Raw genomic sequence first — 23596 nt, forward strand, 5'->3', positions numbered from 1 at the left:
CTCCGCATTCACCCAACCTGGGTACTCAAGGTGCACCCCATGTGTGTGCTCTGTACACCCTCCTGTTGTAGTTGAGCCTTGATTGCTGTTGACAGTCAATGGGAGGGATTTACCCTCAGGCCAGTCAGCTGCAGGGACTGGCTGAGACCACTGACTAGACCACTGACCACCAACCTCCGACCACTGTGAAGGATCAGCTCTGCAGGGGCCCACTCCACAGAGTAGGACTTACTTTAAGCAGGGCTGCAGTGCCTACTGAGTCTGCTCTTTGAGTGTGTCACTTGTGGAAGTGGCTGGGTGCTGGTGCTTCAACATGGTCTGAAGCTGTCCACTGGGTGTGCTGGCTCTGGGGCCCCCCCAGGAGGTGCAGGCCAAGGTCATCCACTACCTGTGTTCTGCCTGGGGCCACCCAGCATGAGCTACAAAGGGAGCTGCAGTTGGCTGCTACTTGTGCTGGGCTTGGAGGTGACCAGGAGAGGCCACGCTGCAAAACAAGGCCAGCTGCTGCTAGTGCCAGGCCTGGGGCCACTTAGCCAGAGGTATGGAGCACACTGAGGCCAGATGCTGCTTGTTTAAGAGATATTAGGAAAATCTGAAGCATGAGCAAGGACAGGCCATTCATGTGGAAAAGCCACTGGAAACAGCTTGGGTGGGCCCAAAAGTTGGGTGGGGAAGGGCCTCATGGAACCACCAGGGTGGGGCAAACAGTATGAGCCAGGTTGATGGAGTCTCAGGGATGGCATTTGCCTGCCGGCTCTGTGTGGGGAGGACTCAGAAAGGAACAATAGCCACTGCCAGGACTTCTGTCTGGGAGAAAGCTCTCTCCTCAGCTCTCACCCTGATGATGATGGACAATCCAGTTCCTCCCTGTATGCCTCTGGTGCCTTTCAAGCTGTTGCCTCTGCACTGGAGCTGAGAGTGAGTGATTTTAAGCAAGTCTGTGCATAGCCCTTCAAGAGGAACTGCCTGGGACCCTAGACACCTTCATTTGCTTCAGCCTCAACCACTACTGGTTTTTTACAGCCAGAGTTATGGGGTCTTCTCTTCCTGGCACTAGAACCCTGAGTAGGGCAGGCAGTTCTGTATAATGGTCGTTGTGTAGTTTAGTTGTAATTTTGATGCGTTGTGTGAGGAGGTGAGTGCCAAGTTTATCTGCACTGCCATATTGACCAGAAGTCACCCTGTAATTTAATTTTGCTCCATGATTCAAGAAAGCATAATAAATCTCACCTTTCACCTGGTGAACATACTTCTTGGTTGCTAAACCATGCTGAGAAGTAACAATCTGGTCCAACCCTCTTTCCCTCTTTTACAGATCTGGGTTCCAAGATTTAGAGAGGAAAGTCTTTTTTTTTTTAGAGTTTATTTATTTTTAGAGAGAGGGGAAAGGAAGGAGGGAGGGACAGAAACATCAATGTGTGGTTGCCTCTCACGTGCCCCCTGTTGGGGACCTGGCCCACAATCCAGGCGTGTGCCCTGGACTGGGAATTGAACCAGCAACCCTTTGGTTTGCAGGCCCGTGCTCAATCCACTGAGCTACACCAGCCAGGGTGAGGGAAGGTTTTTTCAAGTCTATAATTTAGTTAGCAGATGTTCTGGGATTAAAATCTAGGATTCTGACTCCCAGGACATTGTAGTTTCTTCCAGAGGTATACATTCCATTTATAAAGCCTGCGTGCATTGAAACAGCTTATTCTTCTGTGTATATTAAGATCACTTGACCCAGGTCACTGCCAATGATGGATTGGGGAAACAGAAAGGTGAAGTATTACAGAAAGTACATTCTGTAATTTCGGTTTGGTTCATTAATGCTGGGCCTGGAGGAGAGCTAAGGGAGTATAGCTTACCCAGGTCACTGCTTACAGAATTGAGACATAACAGATGGGTTTTTATTATTCTAGGATTCCACATCTGTAGAGAGTTTAGAACAAGACTGACTGCTCAGTGGATATTTCTTGATTATGCAATTTGCTGAAATCACTCTACTGATATGATTTTTTTAACCCATAGATCAGTTAATTGGTAAGCATGTGGTTTGATAAGTGATACTGTTGTTACTGTTACTAGTTTTATGTATTTCCTACAGCTCTAGGACAAGGCTTTAGGTCATTTGGTTTTGAGCTGCTCCTCAGCTATTAAAAATTACATGGTACCTTAAATACCTATTGTTTAATGTTATTTGCATGTCTTGTCTTGACTGCTGTGGGTTCCTTTTGCTCATAATAGAATCTGCCAGAGGACTGAATTAGAGGACACAGCATAATGGGTCCCTTAAGTAAAGTTTAAAGGCATTTAGGAGAGAGACCAATTTGTAAGCCGTGGAAAGAAAGGGAAAGCAGTCCTTTTGCAGGTGTAAGCCTGTGACCCAGAGTTGGGTTCTTGTGGAAGGTATGTGACTGACTGGAAGGACGGCATAGCTCATTTCTCTACATGCCTTCCAGTAGAACACACAGCAGGAGTCCCACATCAGACTGGTTATTTCTCCCTGTGGTTGGTGAGGAAAAGAGCCAGCAGGTGGCTAATTAAAAAGATCATAAGCCCAAAAGTCAACCTCAAAGGCCTGGGAGAGCCAAGCATCCTTCTACTGGGCCACCTGAAGTCCTCAATATCATAATAATAAAGGGAAGTGCATTCATTGCATTCTTTTAAGAAAAGATAATGTATGGCTTTGTAATTCCTCAAACTACCAACAGTTTGCTTCGTTGTAGTTTTGCTTGTGTGCCCCTTCCCTGTCACTGTGAATAAACTCTTGGCTGTCTGTCTGGACTGAGGGAAATAGAATGAGCCTAGAATGGCTGTCCTTGAAGTGTATTTCCTTCTCCTTCCCAAACCACCAAATTTTGGGTCATTTGCGTCTGCCTCAATTTTTCCTCATAACGTGTGGCAAAAGTGTTTTGCTTCTCAGTACAATGCAAAGCTTCCTGGGGTGAACCAAGTGTGGAAAGTGCTGTAATTTGAAGTAGTTTTCAGGAAAAAGCTCGTCTGGTAAAGAAATACCTGTTTTCTCTCCTTTTTTTTTTCTGTCCTTTTTTTTTTTCTTTTCATTTATGCCTCATCATATCTTATCCAATTTCAGCTCATTGCAGGCTGAATTTTCCTTTTGATGTCTGCTTTCCAGAATAGTCCCTGCCTGAAAAAGAGGACAAAAGGCCATCTCCATAGCTTTTACTCTGCAGTGTCCTTAGCCCTTTTATCCATCTCAGTGCTTCCCTGGTGGGGAACAGAACTTGAGCTCCAGGGTTAAAGCACATATGGAGGAAGAGAGCTTTTTAAAAATCCTAGCACATGTGGATTTCATGTTTCATTGTCATTCTGCTGTGCTAAGTGGGCAGGTGGAGGTGTGAAAAGAGAGAGGGCTTGGAGGGAAAAAATTAGTTTGTAGTCTTCACAATAGCAGACGTTCCATTTTTCCCCCCACATGGTTGATTAAGAAAGCATGTTTTTAAGGGTTTAATTTGCTAATTCCTGGTTGCTATCCATCTTTAGGGAATCTGTGTCAAGGTACTAAGTTTGGAAAATGGACCCAGGAGTTTGATGTGCTAACATCCAGGCTCTCTCACAGACATCATGCGTTTGTTCTCTAATTTCCTGTCTATTTCTTAGTCTCTGTGTTTAGACTTATCTACTTTTTCTCTTCTGCTTCCTTTGGTTTCATATCACAGAGACCTATCTCTTTGTGCTCATAGCTTGTCCTGGTTACAGACTTCTTTGGCCTCCCTTTTTTGAGGGGAATATACTGTTTAAAGAAGAGTTTTAAAAGTAGGAACTGGGTGTTCTTTCTCTGAGGATACTGGGGTATTCAGCAGTGGGTACAAGTGTGGTTTTCAAACCCAGCTGTACATTGAAATCACCGGGGAAACTCTAAAATGCTGCTGCCCAGGCCCCAGACCTGAGCAGCTGGGTCAGGAGTGGGCCTCGGGATTGGTATTTTATTTTAAATGAACTACCGAGGTGACTCTAATGTGTGTTCAGCATTATTGCATTTTAGCATCAAAAGCCAGACAGCTGGATGGATTCCAGGCTGTTTGAGATAGCTGAGGGAGATATGATTAACTTTCATACCTTAGCTTTTGTTGCCTAGAAGAGGGTACTAGTAAAGCTTGAGGAGTTAAGAAGCCCACTGTCACATCCCTGTCATTACTGTCACATACAAAAGGAAGACACCTTCCCTCCCCAAAAATACCTAGCTATCTAGCTGGCTTGATGTCTGGGCTGTAATTGTGCCTTCAGGCAGTCTTGGGGATTAAAATAAATATTTCCAGTTGCTTGAAGAAAGAGCTTATCTGTGGGGAGAAATAGGAGTGTCACTTTTCCTGTTACAGTTTGGATGGAGTTTTCTGGGTTTCTGAATCTGTCCCAAGTTGTAGTTGATTTCATTCCCATACACTAGGTGGTTAGCAACATATTTCTATTCTTTGTGAAATTGCATGTGTAATCATGTTTTTCTATCATAAAAGCAATACATGCTCATGATCCAAACCTGAAACATTACAAGTATATGACACATAGCACATAAAAGTCCCCTAGAAGTCTACCACCTAGCGATAACCACTGTTAGTGAATTTTTCATTCACATTTTATGTTTTTTTAAAGTTTTTTTAAAGGATTTTATTTATTGCCCTGGCTGCTGTGGCTCAGTGGATTGAGTGCTGGCCTGTGAAGCAAGGGGTCACTGGTTCAATTGCCAGTCAGGGCACATGCTTGGGTTGCAGGCCAGGTCCTCAGTAGGGAACATGCAAGAGGCAACCACACATTGATGTTTCTCTCCCTTTCTCTCTCCTTCCCTTCCCCTCTCTCTAAAAATAAATCAATAAAATCTTTTTTTTAGGATTTTATTTATTTTTAGAGAGAGGGGAAGGGAGGGAGAAAGAGAGAGAGAAAAATATTGATGTGAAAGAGAAACATTGATCAATTGCCCCTCGTACACACCCCGACCTGGGATCAAACCCGCAGTCCAGGCATGTGCCCTGACCAGGAAGGAATTGAACTGGCGATCATTCACTTTGTGGGACAATGCCCACCCAACTGAGGCACATAGGTCAGGGCCACATTTTATGTTTGATTGGTTATTGAAGACTCAAACAGTTTGAAAAGAATAAAATAGAATGTATGCTTCCCTCCAACCCCTGAATCCTACTCCACTATTTCTTCTCCCCAGAAAGACACCACCATTACCAGTTTCTTGGATATCTAAGAGAAACTCTATGCATAAACAAGGATTGCATATTTTAAATTGCTTTTGATTAGTTAACCAAGTTTGTTTCATTTGTTTATTCAATAAGTATCTGATGAGCATCTTGTGTATTCCAAGCACTGTGTTAGCTTCTGGATCTGCAATATGGACCAGGATACAGCCATTGCCCTCCAAGAGCTTACAGTCTAGCAGGGATGGTTGACGTTTAACAAAAACACACCTACTAGAAAATGAGAAATGGTGGTGAGTGTTGTGAATGAAAAGAGCAGAGTTCACATGCATCATTTCCAAAATAATGGCTGATAGAGTCTCCTTCCCCAATTTGCTAATACAGAAGTGTGGATGGGATATTGGAAGCAAAAATATAACTCTCAACCTTTTTTCTTGCCAGCAGTTTTCTTCTTTTCCATCAGAATTTTCATCTGACAAAATGGCCTGCTGAGAGTTAGTGTAATCTATCAGCCCGCTTTATCATCGATTGACAGAGTCTAGCAGTGGTATATATCAGAAGACTTGTCAGAGAGACTGTGAGCTTCTTGCAGACAGGAACCACATCTGTACCTCTTTCTTGCCCAACCCAAGCAACTACAAACTGGTGTGGGCACTGGGTGATTGGATCTTCTATTATATTTTTATTTTATACTTTGTCAGTATTGCAAGTGGTAGGCATTCTTATTCCTATTTGTAAAGATGAGAAAACTGAGGCTTAAAGAGGTGTAAAAAACCTATCCTTCCTTAAAAATATTTCCATCCCCTCCCTTCCTCTCAAAATCCTTGACCATAGTAACATGGCTTCATGGTGGCAGAGTTCTGCAAACATTTGCTGGCCCACATGGCTGTGACCCTGGTACAGTTGGTCTCTTTCCTGCAGGGAACTGGACAGAGAACTGGATACCATTCATTCCTCCCATTGGTTGGCCTAGGCTCTGTTCCTTCAGAGCTATCTGGAAGAGTTTTAAGATAACCAGGTCATCCATTCTAAATATTTTTTCTGGGATTGAGGTCAAGGCAGCAGCTTGATCCCTAGTAAATGAGTCAGAGGAAGACTCCTGTGGCTCCCTGAAAGGTTGAGCTTCTTTGGACCCACTGCCTTTCTTCCCTTCTTTTCCTACTTGTGTGAGTGGCTGAGGTCTGGCCAGGGAGCAGAGTCACACTTGCACGTGTTTGCTAAGAAACTTTTATGTGTCTGACAGTGTGTTAGGCATCATGGGTAGTAGAGGCAAAGGAGACTCCTTAAAAGACAAATTATCATGAGGGAGACAAAAGGTAATATTGGCTACAAACACTATCTTTGGGATCAGTTCTGGGTACAGGGACTGACTTTCACTTACTCATTATTTGTATGACCTTAGGCAAGTTACTTAAACTTTCCTCATATGTAAAAAGGGAGTGTTAAGGTGGGGGAATATTACTTTCCTCATAGCATTGTCATGAGAATATATGAAATGATATATAAAAGATGCTGAATACAGTGACAGGCACATAATAAAGCACTCAATAAAGAATAATTGCAGCCATTACTACTACTATTACTGTTATTATTATTAACAATAGTAGGAGACTAATGGAGCAATATGTTTATAGTACCACTAAGTACCAATAGAGTTCAGGAAAGGAATGATCAATTTGGGTGGGTTACCCAGGAAATCTCTGGAGGAGGAGAAGAGGTGAAATGAAATATGCTAAGTAGAGCAAGTATGAAAGTGGGAGGCTCAGCTGAACTGTAGTGGGGGCAAAAAGAAGGAACAAGCCCAATGTCCGGTATACTCAGACTCTACTACCAGATCACCTGTCTTCACAGCTAGTATGGCTCCCCATTTTGAAGAGCCCTGCATTACTGCCTGCAGTTTAGTGGTGGTAGTTGGGGTGGGGGTGCTTATTGAATGGCTGCTCTGGCTGAGGTTTAGAGGGTCTCTGCCTTGGTGTAAGTGACATGGGTCCTAATTATGCAACTTGGGGTGTTGGTTTTATACTCCAAAACCTTACAAAAGACTCCTTGATAAACCACAAGGCACAAAGTATTGATGATGGGAGAGAGACCTATATAGAGACATAAAACTTGTGTCTATCAGCTAGGTCAATCCTTCCAGGTAGCAATGTTCTTGAAGCTAAGTTAAACAGGGGCTTGTTTGATAACCCCAAATCAGAACCTAATGGACTTCAAAGTTTTCATGAGAGAAACCAAAAAATACATCATACCTTCGTATATCCTTTTCTCTCTCTACTGCTGGAAACACATCAATGACAATTTTTCCCTTAGATACGCCTGGTTTCTAATTTCATGCAAACACTGTGTGATTACTATGACCGTGTTATGACTATGTTATTCTCCTGAGTTTCTTTTTATCTTGACGAGATTTGGAAAATACCCACTTCTGAAGAGCAATACAGTTATAGTGGTTCTTCCACTGAGTACTGTTTTTGGCATTGTTCCCAAATTCTACTGATGTTTCCAATCAGGGCTGCCATGAACGGTTATGCACTGCACAACCCTAGGAGATCGTGCCATTCACATAGACAATAATTGAATGGCGCCACTAGGGTTGTACAGTGCACAACCAACACAACTATGCTCGGCCTTCCTTGTATAATGTAATATCAGTGCTTCGTTCATCAAGGGAATGGTTTTGGGAGAGGGAGAGAGTAGTAGTTTGGAACTACTCTCAAGGACTTAGTAAAGGAGCTGAGGCAGTGAGCTGCTGCTGTGACCAGGTAAGGAAGAGAAAAGTGCAGTTGTGGCTTTGAGAGGATTATTCTCTGGCAGTAGCAACCATAACATGTGAGGACTACTTACTTGCATTTAAGTGAATAATTTTTTGAGGTCCTACTATATGAAGATTGAAGAACATGGAAGGATTTGCAGAGGAGGAAGCATTTGAACGAGGTCTTGTGAGAGAAGCAGGATATAAAAATGTAAAGACGAGTAAAGATAAGTTATAAGGAGAGATTTCCAGGGGAAAGGAATAGCGAGAGGAAAGACAAAGATAAAAAACTGCATGGGGCATATGGGTAATTGTGAATAATTCATTTTGGTTTGATAAAAAGCATGTGAAAAAGTAGTGAACAATAATGCTGGCTGGGGGCTCAAATGGTGATGAGTGAGGGAAGGAGTCGTATGCCAAATTTAGGAGTTTGGACTTTTTTTAGTAAGCAATAAGGAGCCATTGATGTTTTATAAACTAGTTTACTGAGATACAACTGACAGTACTATTCTTCTCTTTAAAGTACTTAATCAAGTGGTTTTTATTGTATTTACAGGTACGTGTAGCCATCACCATAGTCAATTTCGAACCTATATATCACTGCCATAAGAAGCTCCGTACCATTTACCTATCACTCCCCTACCTGTTCTTCCTAGCTCTAAGCAATGACTAATCTACTTTCTGTCTCTATAGATTTGCCTATTCTGGACATTCCCTACAGATGAAGTCATATAACATATGGTCTGTTTGGACTGGATTCTTTCATTAAGCATATTGTTCTTAAGGTTCATCCATGTTGTAGCATGTATCAGTACTTCATTCCTTCTTGTGACCAAATAATACTGCATTGTAAACATATACCATATTTTGTGTAGTCATTCATCCATTGATGGATATTTGGATTGTTTCCACCTTCTGGCTATTATGAATAATTCTGATATAAACATCCATGTGTAAATTTTTATGTGGACATTTCTCTTGGAGATACACATGTGCACAAACATATATAGAATTGCTGGGTCATATGATAACTGTATGTTTAACCTTTCTAGGAACTGCCACACTGTTTTCCAATGCTGCAGCATCATCTTACATCCCTACCAGCAGTTTATGAAGTTTCCAGTTTCTCCATATCATCACAAACACCTGTGATTGTCTTTCTTATTTTTGCCTTGCTTATAGTTGTGAAGTGGTACCTTACTGTGTGGACTTGATTTGCATTTCCCTGATGATTAATGATATTGAGCATCTTTTCATATGCCTATTGGCCATTTGTACCTCTTCTTTGGAGAAATTCTATTAAATCCTTAGCCCACTTTTTAATTGGGTTATTTGTCTTTTTTTTTTTTTGAGTTTAAGAACTATTTATGTATTGTGGATACTAGACTCTTATCAGAGATAGGATTTGCAAAATTTTCTCTCATTCTTAATAATGCCCTTTTAAGCACCAAAGATTTTAATTTTTGTGAAGCCCAGTTTATCTGTTTTTTTCTTTTGTCGCTCGTGCTTTTGGTGTTACATCTAAGAATCCATTGCCAAATCTGGACTCTTAAAGATTTACCATTATATTTACTTTTGAGAGTATTTTTAATTTTATTTTTTAATTGTTATTCTATTACAGTTGTCCCAATTTTTTCCTCTTTGCCCTTCTCTGCCCAGCCCATGCTCCACTCCCACAGTCAATTCCCACACTGTTGTCCATGTCCATGGGTTATTCATACATGTTCTTTGACTACTCCCTTCCCTTTCTTTCTACCATAACTCCCCCCACCCCCACCTCCCCTCTGGCCACTGTCAATCTGTTCCATGTTTCTATGTCTCTGGTTCTATTTTGCTTGTTGGTTTATTTTGTTCACTACATCCCTCTTTAAGTGAGATCATATGGAGATTATGTGGTATTTGTCTTTCATCAGTGGCTTATTTCACTTAGCATAGTGCTCTCCAGATCCATTCTTGCTGTTGCCAAGAATAGGAGCTCCCATTTTCTTTCTGCTGTGTAATACTCAATTGTGTAAGGGTACTGCAGTTTTTCGATCTAATCATTTACTGATGGGCACTGAGGCTGCTTCCAGCACTTTGCTATTGTAAATAGCACTGCTAGGAACATAGAGGTGCATAAGTTCTTTTGAACTGGTGTCTCTGGTCTCTTATGGTATATTGCCAGCAGTGGAATTACCAGGTCAAGGCAGTTCCATTTTTAGTTTTCTGAGGAAATTCCATACTATTTCCACAGTGGCCTTACCAGTCTGCATTCCCACCAACAATGTACTAGGGTTCCCCATTCTCCACATCCTCCTTAGCACTTGTTTGTTGATTTACTAATGATAGCCATTCTGACAGGTGTGAGGTGATATGTCATTGTGGTTTTAATTTGCATTTATCTGATGGCTAGTGATGTTAGGCTTCTTTTCAAATGTCTCTGGGCCCTCTGTATGTCCTCCTCGGAGAAGTATCTGTTCAGGTCCTTTGCCCATTTTTCTTTCCAATCTGAGCAACTTTAATTTCTATTTCTTGTTCTATTGCATTAACTAAAACTTTTGTTAGAATACATAAAATTGTAGTAATGAGATATGACATTCTTTTTTAAAAATTATTATTGTTATTAAGTTACAGTTTTATGCCTTTTGTCCCCATCCCTGCACTCCACCCCAGCCGAAACCACATCCCTCCCCCACCTCCACCCTCCCCCTTGATTTGGTCCATGTGTCCTTTATAGTAGTTCCTGTAATCCCCTCTCCCCACTCCCGTCTGGCTATTGTTAGATTGTTCTTAACTTCAATGTCTCTGGTTATATTTTGTTTGCTTTGTTCTTCTGTTGATTATGTTCCAGTTAAAGGTGAGATCATATGGTATTTGTCCCTCACCATCTGGCTTATTTCACTTAGCATAATGCTCTCCAGTTCCATCCATGCTGTCAGGAAGGGTATAAGCTCCTTCTTTCTCTCTGCTGCATAGAATTCCATTGTGTAAATGTACCATAGTTTTTGGATCCATTCATTTACTGAAGGGCACTTAGGTTGCTTCCAGTACTTGGCTATTGTAAATTGTGCTGCTATGAACATTGGGGTGCATAGGTTCTTTTGGATTGGTGTTTCAGGGTTCTTAGGGTATAATCCCAGCAGTGGAATTGCTGGGTCAAAGGGCAGTTCCATTTTTAGTTTTCTGAGGAAATTCCATAGTGTTTTCCACAGTGGCCTCACCAGTCTGCATTCCCACCGACAATGTTCTAGGGGTCCCTTTCCTCCGCATCCTCTCCAACATTTGTTTGTTGATTTGTTTATGTTGGCCACTCTGACTGGTGTGAGATGGTACCTTATGAGATATGACATTCTTGATTGTATTGTTTATATCTTTGGAAGTGACATGGCATTTTGGAAATCTTAAAACCAACTAAAATCATTGTCTATGATATTTAATACTCAAGATTGGTTACTTAATTTCAGTGACAGAATTTAGGAACTTTTTTGTTCTCTCTATCTTCTTTAAAACCTGATCCCCTATCCTATACCTAGGGGGCATCAACTTTTTGGCTAGATTATAGTATGTGTACAGTGATCTCAAGTTGTGTAACCTGGGCTTTGCCCATTTTTTAATTGGATGGTTTGTCTTCCTGGTGTTGAATCATATGAGTTCTTTATATATTTTGGAGATTGAACCTTTGTCCCATGTATTATTGACAAATATGTTCTCCCATACGGTTGGTTCCCTTTTCATTTTGATGGTGGTTTCTCTAGCCATGCAGAAGCTTTTCATTTATTTATTTATTTTTTAATTACTTTATTGTTGCTCAATTACAGTTGTCTGCTTTTTCCCCCAACCACTGTCCCCCCCTCCAGCCAATCCCACCTCTCTCCCTTGCTTCCACCCTCCCCCTTTTTAAATTGATGTAGTTCCATTTTTTTTTCTTTATTTCCCTTGCCCTAGGAGATATATCAGGAAAAATATTTCTATGTGGGATATCTGAAATTTTATTGCCTATGTTTTCCACTAGGACTTTTATGGTATCACGACTTATATTTAAGTCTTTTATCCATTTTGATTTTTATTCTGGTGTATGGTGTAACTTAGTGGTCTGGTTTCATTTTTTTTCATGTACCAGTCCAGTTCTCACAGCATTTATTGAAAAGACTATTTTTACTCTATTGTATGCTCGTGCCACCTTTTAGAAATATTAATTGAACATAGAGACATGGGTTTGTTTCCGGGTTCTGTATTCTGTTCCGTTGATCTGTGTGTCTGTTCTTATGCCAGTACCAAGCTGCTTTGATTACAGTGGTCTTGTAATACAGTTTGATATCAGGTATTGTGATCCCTCCAACTTTATTCTTCTTTCTCAAGATTGCTGAGGCTATTTCAGGTCTATTTTGGTTCCATAAAAATTTTTGGAGTCTATTCTAGATCAGTGAGATAGGCCATTGGTACTTTAATAGAGATTGCATTGAATCTATAGATTGCTTGGGGTAGTATGGACATTTTGATGATGTTAATTCTTCCTATCCATGAACAGAGTATATGCTTCCATCTATTTGTATATTACTCACTTTCTTTCCTCTGTGTTCTATAGTTTTGTGAGTATAGGTCTTTTACCACCTTTGTTAAATTTATTCCTAGGTACTTTTTTTTTTTTTTTTTTTTTTTTTTTTTGCTGTTATAGTAAATGGGATTCTTTTCCTAGATGCTCTTTCTGATAGTTAATTTTTGGGGTACAAAAATGCCATCCACTTCTGAATATTGACTTTGTATACTGCTACTTTGCCAAATTCACTGATTAGGTCAAGTAATTTTTTGGTGGAGATTAGAGGGTTTTCTATGTACACTGTTATGTCATCTGCAAATAATGACAGTTTTACTTCCTCTTTCCAATTTGGATCTTTTATTTCTTTATCTTGTCTCATCTCTGTGGCTAGAACTTCCAGTATGATGTTGATTCAGAGTGGTGGGAGCAGACACCCTTGTCTTGTTCCTGATCTTAAGGGAAAAGCTTTTAGGTTTTGCCCATTGAGTATGATGTTGGCTGTAAATTTCTCCTATATGGTGTTTATTATGTTGAGGTATGCTCCCTCTATTCTCACTTTGCTGAGGGTTTTTTTTTTTTAATCATAAATGGGTGCTTTATTTTATCAAATGCTTTTTCCGTATCTATTGATATGAACATGTGATTTTTGTTTTCTTTTGTTTATGTGACGTTTATTGATTTCCAAATATTGTGCCATCCTTGCATCCCTGGGTTGAATCCCACTTGATCATGGTGTCTGATCTTTTTAATGTATTGCTGGATGTGATTTGCCAATATATATTTTTGAGGATTTTAGCGTGTATGTTCATCAGAGATAGTGGCCTGTAATTTTCTTTTTTTGTTGTGTCTCCCCCTGGTTTTGGAATTAGGGTAACACTGACCTCATATAAAGAGTTTGGGAGTATTCCTTCTTTGATTTTTTGGAATACTTTGAGAGGAATAGGAGTTAGTTCTTTGAATGTTTGATAAAATTTGCCTGTGAAGCCATCTAGTCCAGGGCTTTTGTGAGGTGGACGTTTTTTGATTACTGCTTCAATATTGCTAGTTGTTATTGGTCTATTCAGACTTTCTGCTTCTTCTTGATTCTGTTTTGGAACATTGTATGTTTCTAGAAATATGCCCATTTATTTCAGGTTGTCCAATTTCTTGGCATATGGTTGCTCATAGTAATTTCTTTCAATCTTTTCTATTTCTGTGGTACCGGTTGTAACTTGCCTCTTTTGTTTCTGATTTTATTTAGTTGGGTCATCTCTCTTTTTTTCTTAATGAGTCTGGTTAAGGGTTTGTCGACTTTGTTTATCTTTTCAAAGAACCAGCTCCTGGATTCATTGATACTTTGAATTGTTTTTTAGTCTTTTTAAAAAAATATTTTATCTATTTTATTTGTAGACAGAGGGGAAAGGAGGGAGAAAGAGAGCGAGAGAAACATCAATGTGTGGTTGTATCTTCTGTGTCCCCTACTGGGAGCCTGGCCTGCATCTCAGGCATGTGTCCTGGGAATTGAACTGGTGACCCTTTGGTTCGCAGGCCAGACCAAAGGGTCACCAGTTTATTTATTTTATTTCTGTTATAGTTTTTAAAAAGGTTTTATTTATTCATTTTTAGAGAGAAGGGGAGGGAAGGAGAAAGAGAGGGAGAGAAATATTGATGTGTGGTTGCTTCTCACATGCCACCTAGTGGGGACCTTGCCCGCAACCCAGCATGTGCCCTGACTGGGAATCGAACCAGCAACCCTTTGGTTGACAGGCCGGCATTCAATCCACTGAACCACACCAGCCAAGGCTGTTTTTTGTTCATTTTCATTTGTTTCCAGGTACTTTTTGATTTCTACCTTGATCTCGCTGTTAATCCATTCATTATTTAATAACATGTTATTCAGCGTCCATGTATTTGACTGTTTTTGAATTTTTTTCTTGAGGTTGATTTCTAGTTTTAGTCCATTGTGAACCTAGAAGATGCTTGATATGATTTCAGTTTTCTTCAATTGTTGAGGCTTGTTTTGTGTCCAAACACATGGTCTGTCTTTGAAAATGATCCATGTGCATTTGAAAAGGATTAATATTTTGCTTTTTGGGGAATGAAATGTTCTGTAAATATCAGTTAAGCCATTTGATCTCTGGTGTTTTTCAATGCCACCAAATCCTTATTGATTTTTTGTTTGGATAATATATCCATTGTTGACAGTGAGGTGTTAAAATCCCCTATAATGACTATATTGCTGTTGATCTCCTTAAAGTTCTCCAAGATTTTCCTTATGTATTTAGGTGCTCCTGTGTTTGGTGCACATATGTTTACAAGGGCTATGTCTTCCTGTTGGACAACCTATCCTCCTATAGTCCCTTAGGTACTATATAGTGACCTTCTTTGTCTCTTTTTATGGCCTTTGTTTTGAAGTCTCTTTTGTCTGATATAAGTATGTTACTCCAGCTTTTTTTCTTTCATGTCCATTTGCTTGGAATATTTTTTTTCCAACTCTTCACTTTCAGTCTGTGTAGGTCTTTTGTTCTGAGGTGGGTCTCTTGTAGGTAGCATTTATGTGGGTCCTGTTTTCTTATCCATTCAGCTATCGTATGTCTTTGATTAAAGCATTTAATCCATTTACATTTAAGATTATTGTTGATAGGTATTCACTGTTTTTTCCTCCTTTGTGCCTGTGTTTCTCTCTCTTTTTCTTCATATTCGTTTTTTATTGTTGTACAAGTACAGTTGTCTCCATTTACCCCCACCAATACCCTGCACCCCACCACTCCTTGTCTCCCATCCTTGATTCTATCCCCTTTGGCTTTGTCCATGGGTCCTTTATACATGTTCCTTGACTTGGCCCTTCCTTTCTTTTCCCCATTATCCCCCCTCTCCTCTGGTCACTGTCAGATTGTTCTTTGTTTCCATGCCTCTGGTTCTATTTTGCTCACTTGTTTGTTTTCTTGATTAGGTTCCTGTTAATGGTGAGATCATATAGTATTTGTCTTTCAGTGTATTCCACTTAGCATAATGCTCTCCAGTTCCACCCATGCTGTTGTGAAGGGTAGGGGTTATTTCTTTCTGCTGCATGGTATTCCATGGTGTAAATGTACCACAGGTTTTAGATCCACTCATTTACTGATGAGCATTTAGGCTGTTTCCAGAACTTGTTTATTGTAAATAATGCTGCTATAAACATTGGGGTACATAGGTTCTTTTGAATTAGTGTTTCAGGATTCTTAGGGTATAATCCCAGCAGTGGAATTGCCGGGTCAAAAGGCAGTTCCATTTTTCATTTTTTGAGGAAATTCCATTCTGTTTTCCACAGTAGCTGCACCAGTCTGTATTCACACCAACAGTGTACCAGGGTTCCCTTTTCTCCACATCCTCACCAGCACTTGTTTGTTGATTTGGTTATGATGGTCACTCTGACTGGTGTGAAGTGGTATTTCATTGTGGTTTTAATTTGTATCTTTCTGATGGCTAGTGATGCTGAGCATCCTTTCATGTCTCTGGGCCCTCTGTATATCGTCCTTGGAGAAGTGTCTGTTCGGGTCCTTTGCCCATTTTTTAATTGGGTCATTTGTCTTCCTGGAGGGGAGTCATGTGAATTCTTTATATATTTTGGAGATCAAACCCTTGTCCAAGGTGTAATTGGCAAATATATTTTCCCATACGGTTGGTTCCCTTTTCACTTTAATGCTGTTTTCTTTAGCCATGCAGAAGCTTTTTAATTTGATGTATTCCCATTTGTTCATTCTTTCCTTTATATCCCTTGCTCTAGGGGACTTATCAGTGAAAATATTTCTGAGTGGAATATCTGAAATTTTCCTGACTGTGTTCTCCTCTAGGACTTTTGCGGTGTCATGACTTATGCTTTTTCCTAGATTTTTAAGATGTAATGTTAGGTTGTTTATTTGGGGTTTCTCTTGTTTCTTGCTATAGCCTCTAATGACATAAAGTTCCCTCTTATTACTGCTTTCACTGCCTCCCAGAAGTTTTGATATGTCCTATTGTCATTCTCATTTGTCTCTCTCTATATTTTGATCTCTTCTTTTATTTTTTTTGACTCAGTCATTTCTTAATAGCATATTGTTTAACCTCCACATATTTGTGGGTTTCTCTACTTTCTTTTTGCTGTTGATTTCTAATTTCAAGAATTGTGTGCAGCTTCAACCTGAGTCTCGGATTCTCACCTTCCTGTTTGAACAACACGAGCTTCAGCACATGTTCTAGCTTCTCCACAAAGTACTGGACCCTGGCCTCCGTGCAGTTGCCCAGCTACCGGGTCCGGCAGGCCAGCAGTGTGGCCAGCATCTATGCAGATGCTGGGGGCTCAGACTCCCATATCTCAGTGTCCCACTCCACCAGCGTGTGGGGCCACTGGGGATCTGGGAGCCTGGCTGCAGGGATGGCCGGGTTGTGGTGGGCATAGGGGGCATCAAGAGTGAGATGGAGTCCATGCAATGCCCAAATGACTGCCTGGCCTCCTAACTAGAGAGAGTGAAAAGCCTGGAGTCTGATAATTGGAGACTGGAGAGCAAAATCCGGGAACACTTAGAGAAGAAGGGACCCCAGTTCAGAGACTGGGGGCATTATTTCAAGACCATCAAGGACCTGAGGACTTAGATCTTTGCAAATTCTGTAGACAATGCCCGCATTGTTCTGCAGATTGACAATGCCCGTCTTGCTGCTGATGACTTCAGAGTCAAGTATGAGACAGAGCTGGCCATTTGCCAGTCTGTGGAGAAGGACATAAATGCACACCAACATCACTCAGCTGCAGCTGGAAACAGAGATAGAGTCTCTCAAGGAGGAGCTGCTCTTCATGTAGAAGAACTACAAGGAGGAAGTAAATGGTCTACAAAACCAGATTTTCAACTCTGGATTGACTGTGGAGTTGGATGCCCCCAAATCTCAGGACCTTGGCAGAATCATGGCAAACATCTGGGCCCAGTATGATGAGCTGTCTCGGAAGAACCAAGAGAAACTAGACAAGTACTCGTCCCATCAGATTGAAGAGAGCACCACAGTGGTCACCTTGCAGACCTCTGAGATAGGTGCTGCTGAGATGACACTCACAGAGCTGAGATGTATAGTCCAGTTGGAGATTGACCTGGACTCAATGAGGAATCTGAAGATCAGTTTGGAGAACAGCCTGAGGGAGGTGGAGATGCGCTATGCCATGCAGATGCAACAACTCAATGGGATCCTGCTGCATCTGGAGTCAGAGCTGGCCCAGACCTGAGCAGAGGGGCAGCACCAGGCCCAGGAGTATGAGGCCCTGCTGAACATTAAGGTCAAGCTGGAGGCTGAGATTGCCACCTACCATAGCCTACTGGAAGAAGGAGAGGGCTTCAATATTGTTGACATCCTGGGCAAGAGACCCTCCTTACAAACCATCCAAAAGACACGACCTGTGGGATTGTGGACCACAGAGTGGTGTCTGAGGTCAATGACACCAAAGTTTTGAGGCATTAAAGGCAGCAGAAGTGGGGTATCCCATGGCAGGGCAGAAGGCCAATAAAAGTTCATTGAAAGGTTAAAAAAAAAAAGACATTGTGGTCAGAGAATAAGGTACAATTTCAATAATTTTTAATTTGTTGAGGATAGTTTTCTGGCCAACATATGGTCTATCTTTAAGAATGATCCATGTGCATTGGAGAAGAATGTATAATCTGATGTTCTGAGATGAAAGCCTCTGTATATGTCAATTATGTACATTTGGTCTAAGACTGATATTTCTCTGTTGATGTTCTCTTTGAATGACGTATCTAGAGCTGTCAGTGGAGTATTAAGTTTCCCAACTATATTTGTGTTTTGTTCTGTTTCTCCCTTTAGTTCTGTGAGTAATTGTGTTATATATTTTGGTGCTCCCTGATTGGGTGCTTATATATTAAGAAGTGTTATGTCTTCTTGATGTAGTATCCCCATTATCATTATAAAATGTACATCTTTGTCTCTTGTTACTTTTGTTATCTTGAAACCTATTTTATCAGATATAAGTATGACCACACCTGCTTTTCTGTAGTTGTTATTTACTTGGAGAATTATTTCTCACCCTTTCACTTTGAGTCTACTTTTGTCTTTGCAGCTTAGATGTGTCTCTTGAAGGTGGCATATGGTTGGGTTTTGTTTTTTTTATCCCCTCTACTCCATGACCTTTTATTGGTGAATTCAGTCTGTTCCCATTTGGGGTAATGATTGATGTATGAAGATTTCCTATAGTATTTTTGTCGTTTGTTTTCTGGTAGCTCTGCACCTCTGTTGATTCTTTCCCTTTGTGTTTCAGTCTGTTGTTTTTGTTTGGTGGTTTCCATGCTTCTTTCCTCTGTTCCCTCTTTTTTTAAGTTATGTTTCTCAGTTTTGAGGTTTTTGTGTGTGGTTGCCATTAGGTTTATGAAAAAGAACATTGCATATATACAGTAGCTTTTTTCCTTTTGAGTGCATCTGATCTCCATCATCCTTTGCCAGTTAAAACCTTTGATCCCTCCCCTTTATGTTTTGTTGTCTCAAATTATCCCTGTTTATGCTGTAAGTTTTTTTGGTGATCAACTTATAAAGTTCTGACCTTTTGCTCTTTGTTTCAGGTAGAATACTCCCCTTGAGTATTTCCTGCAGTGGAGGTTTCCTGGTGGTAAATTCCCTCAGCACCTGTATGCTGGAAAGGTCTTTATTTCTCCTTCATATTTGAAGGATAATTTTGCTGAATATATTATCCTTGGCTGGTAATTTCTCTCTTTCAGTATATTGAATATTTGGCTCCACTCTATTCTGGCTTATGGATTTTCTGCTGAGAAGTCCAGTGATACTTGATGGGCATTCTTTTGTAGGTCACTTTCTCTTTTTTCCTGGCTGCTTTGAGAATTTTTTTTCTTTGTCATTGATTTTAATACAATGTGCCTTGGAGAGGGCTCTTTGGATTAAGGTAACTAGGTATTCTGTTTGCTTCTTGGATTTCATGATCTAATTCTTTCCATAGGTTTGGGAAGTTTTAATCCACCATTTGTTTGAGTTAGGCTTTCCATTCACTTCTCTTCTTCTGGAATACCCATAATTCTTATATTGCTTTTTCTGATGGAGTCAGATAGTTCTTGTAGAGCTCTTTCTTTCTTTTCTTTCTTTCTTTCTTTTTTTTTTTTTTTGTTTAGGTCTCTCCTTCCCTCTGCATTATTTCTCGATTCTTATCTTTGATATCGCTAATTCTTTCCTCCATCTGGTCATCTCCATTTCCTACGCTCAATAGTTCATTCCCGATCTCCTTTATTGAATGCTTCATCTCCAGGATTTCTATTTGTTTGTTTTTTAAAGTTTCAATCTCATTGGTAAAATACTTGTTTTGTTCATTGATTTGTTTTTTTAAAGATTTTATTTATTTTTAGAGAGAGGGGAAGGGAAGGAGAAAGAGAGGGAGAGAAACATCAATGTGTGGTTCCCTCTCATGCTCCCCCTACTAGGGACCTGGCCTGCAATCCAGGCATGTGCCTTGATTGGGAATCGAATCAGCAATGCTTTGGTTCTCAGGCCCACACTTAATCCTGAGCTACACCAGCCAGGACCATTAATTTGTTTTTTGAGTGCATCAAATTGTCTGTATGTATTTTCTCACATCTTGTTGAGTATTTTGAGAACTGTAATATTGAATTCTTTGTCATTTACATCACATATTTCCATGTTTCTGGAGATTTTTCATTTCCTTTCTGAGCTGCCTTGCTACCTTGGTTATTCATGGTATTTGTTGGACTCCTTCTTTATCTAGGCATCTATTGTATTCATTGCACTTCACTAGCAGATTTCTATGAAGAGGTCTTTCTATGATTTTGCAGTAGGTGATGCTGAATAACAAGTTTTTAAGCTCTGTGAAATCCCAAATCTCACCTCTGCTGCTGCTGTCAGTATATTCGTGTATAACCGTGATGTTTGGGGGTGGGGTTTGTTTTGTCCTCTTGGTGATAGCAACCATAGACCACCAAGGGTTCCCTGCCGTGTGCCATAACCAGAGGTTAGTCAAAGAGGGAAATAGCAATTTTGGCATTAATGTTCTTGGGTTTGGAGATAATGTGCTCTGAAACCCAATACCAAAGGCCACAGGAGGAGAGTTTTAGGAGTCTAAAAGGCATCAGGATTCTGTGGCTCTGTTTCTTTGTTTGGAACATTGACTACCTGATAGCCAACAGTCCCAGCAGAACCCCTGTGCTGTGTCCTTGCCTGGGCCTCTTGTCTGGCTCAGCTGCAGTGGCAGTTTGCACTGCTCACTCCTGCAGGAGTGCCCACTGAGCCTCTCTGCTCTTCCCAGCCAAAGAAAGTGCTGGCCACAGTTGACTTCCTCCCCTCTCTGAGCTGAGCCCACCATGAATTCCAGGCTGCAAGGGTACATAAGTGGCCTTCTCCTTCTCTCTTCCCTTTGTTGTTCCCGTTTGCCTACCTTTAGTTGCTTCAATGTGAAGATCTCTCAGGTTTGCCTGTATGCTGAGGATGGAATAATTTGTTGAATTATAGCTGATCAACTTGTTGAAATTTCAGGGGGAGACATTAGGGGGATCTCTCATGTTGCTACACCACTGAAGTCACTTGCCCATGCACTTTTGTTCAGGTGCTGAGCTGGGCAAATTAAAAAAAAAATGCTTTTATTTATTTATTTTTAGAGAGAGGGGAATGGAAGGAGAGAGGGAAACATCAATATGTGGTTGCCCCTCATTCGCCCCCCACTGGGGACTTGGCCCACAACCCAGGTGTGTGTCTTGACTGGGAATCGAACCAGCCACCCTTTGGTTCGTAGGCCCATGCTTTAATCCACTGAGCTACACCAGCAAGGGCTGAGCTGGGCAAATTTTGACATGAATACAAAAGTGCCAGGTTGTTGCTGGATATGCTCAGATGCATTTTAATTTTCCTACTGTCCTTGTTTGCCCTTCCAAGTGACTTCTCTTCCCACACTCTCTGCAGCTGAAAGGAAATTTAGCTTTCTGTCTACTTGTCTAAAATATGTACGACCAAAAATTTGGAGTGTTTGGCAGCTACCCAAGGAAGAAAGCAGGGATATTCAGGCAAAGGCTGGGGGCGTTTGGACCTCTGAATTAAAATGTTATTTGCTTGAGGCTTCTGTGGTTGATTGTGAATATGGATATGGCTCCAGCATGACAGAGTAGAAAGGTTAATGTTATAAAACTTTGAAGTTGCTAAAGGAGGCCATTGTTAAACAAAAAACTTTGAGGCTGAAAGTTTTTCTGAAATAAAGCATTTATTGAGCTATATGCTAGACAATGAAAGGACCAGGTCCTGGGACATGCCATCTAAACTATCAGCAGCAGGGCTAGATGGAGAAGAAAGACATGCCCACCATCCTGGGTTGTTTGGACTCATTTATACAATGAGTTTGGAGAAGAAAGATGTGAGTTGTTTTGAAAGAATTTACATTGGGTATAGGGAAAGGGTTCAGGAGGCAGTTAAGTGGAGAAAGTTCCAGGATAGGTGCATAGTCTGTAAGGAAGAAGTATTTGCTGCTTTTGGATTGGTTGTGGGCAAAAGTCTGGAAAGTTCATGTGTAAGCAAGATGTGGTGGCATCTACTGGTCAGCTGTTCAGCTATTCTCTCTAAATAATCATGGAAAATTGTCACCTAGAGGTTGATTAAAGTTTTAACATATATTCAGAAATAAGAGAAGTTTTCTGTTGGTTATGATAACTGTGATTAACCTCTCTTGCCTCTTCCTTCCACCCTTTTGTCTGCTGTAATTTAATTTAGGACATCTCAGATTTTGTCCTTGTCATGAGTTTACTGAAAATGGAGTATGATGAGTTGGGGGCTCTTTTTCAAATCTGCTGATTTGAAATGTGTACAAACATCTGATTTAAGGATTGCTTGAAAAAGATACCCTCTATTCTGGTTTTGGGAATATACAGCCAAGATGGGAAAGACCAAGGTGCTGGCTGGAATTGTTACCAGCAAATGCAGAGTTAGATCTTGGTCCTTGAGTTTGGCTAAGACAATTCAGAGCCAAGAACTCAAATGCGAGAAGTTTACTTAGAAAGTCACAAAGGTAGAAGATATGAACCAGCTGAGCTGTTTGGGCTCAGGAAACAAGTTACAGAGGCAAAAGAAGGGGTCTTGGAGCTTAGGAGAAAGAAAGCAAAAACAACATGCCTGTGGGAAGAAGAGGGGGAAAGGCATGGGCATACTCCAGAGAGGGGGCGTAGGGAAAAGCATGGATGTGAGGGAGGGAGGGAGGGGGGGGGAAGAGAGAGTACACACCTTAGGAAAGAATGTGGTGGGGAGAGGTATGGGCATGCTCAGGGGAGAGAAAGCACATGGGTCCTTTGTCTTAGGCTTTTTATCTGTTTTTGCAAAGGTGGAGATTTTAGAGGAGGTCTTGGGGGAGGATCTCAATACAATATTCATTAGCTTTCCAGGTATGTCCTTTCCGGGATGTGATCTCTACTGATTGATTGGCACTGGGGTAGAGAGTCATTAGTCATTGCATCTGGTCATGATGTCATCAATCATCTTGCTTTATCTGGTTTTGATGCTTTACTGGGCCTTGGAGCTGAAACACAATGGAGGCCTAAATGTCAGCTCTAGTTTGACCAAAATTCTGTCTCTGTGGTCAACAGACTCAAGGCTTTGTTCCTAAGATTATTTGATGTTGATCTGAACCTCATTGTCCTGGGGGCTTAATGCTTAAGGGAGTGGTCATGTAAGGGCTTGTATGGAAGCCATATGAAGCTATTCCCTGGCTACCTTTTGCCTCCTCCCAGGGGGTCTAACAACGTAACTAGCAATATAAAAGATCAAGGGGACTAAACCACAAGTCTAGCAACATGCTGGGGAGGAAGGTCACCCTGGGGGCAAGGTTCTAGCCTGCTGGTTTCTCAGTTTTACCCATTACTAGGCACCCAGGACTTTCCGGTCTGGTGACATCCCATACCTGGTCTATGTTTCCTGTTCTGCTTGAGCCTGTCTAACTGCCTGCTCTATCGGAATGATGTGACTACATGAAAGTAACTGTTGGAAAACTAACTTAGAGTCAAGAGTAGATTAACTGCCTCAAAAGAAGGTAGATCCATTATTGAATTGAGGATAACATGACACCCTATTGGGTTAAAGCAAGAGGCTTCCTCCCTTAAGTAGGTGTCTGGGCTTCTGGCATAGTGCTGTCGTGGATGAAAACCAGCTAAATGTAGCAGTTACAGGGAAATCTGCCCCCAAGATTCTGCTCCTCTCTTC

At 41.0% G+C, this 23596-nt stretch overlaps 1 protein-coding gene and 1 pseudogene across 8 annotated transcripts in view; both read left to right on the forward strand.

The window, feature by feature from the left end:
* The window catches only part of TMEM164 (transmembrane protein 164), a 210408-nt gene that overhangs the window by 50419 nt on the left and 136393 nt on the right, over positions 1-23596 (forward strand). The window lies entirely within an intron of this gene.
* Positions 415-17854, forward strand: LOC112296853 (keratin, type I cytoskeletal 18 pseudogene; annotated as a pseudogene).

Source organism: Desmodus rotundus, chromosome X (genome assembly GCF_022682495.2).
Source record: "Desmodus rotundus isolate HL8 chromosome X, HLdesRot8A.1, whole genome shotgun sequence".
Taxonomy (NCBI): Eukaryota; Metazoa; Chordata; class Mammalia; order Chiroptera; family Phyllostomidae; genus Desmodus; species Desmodus rotundus.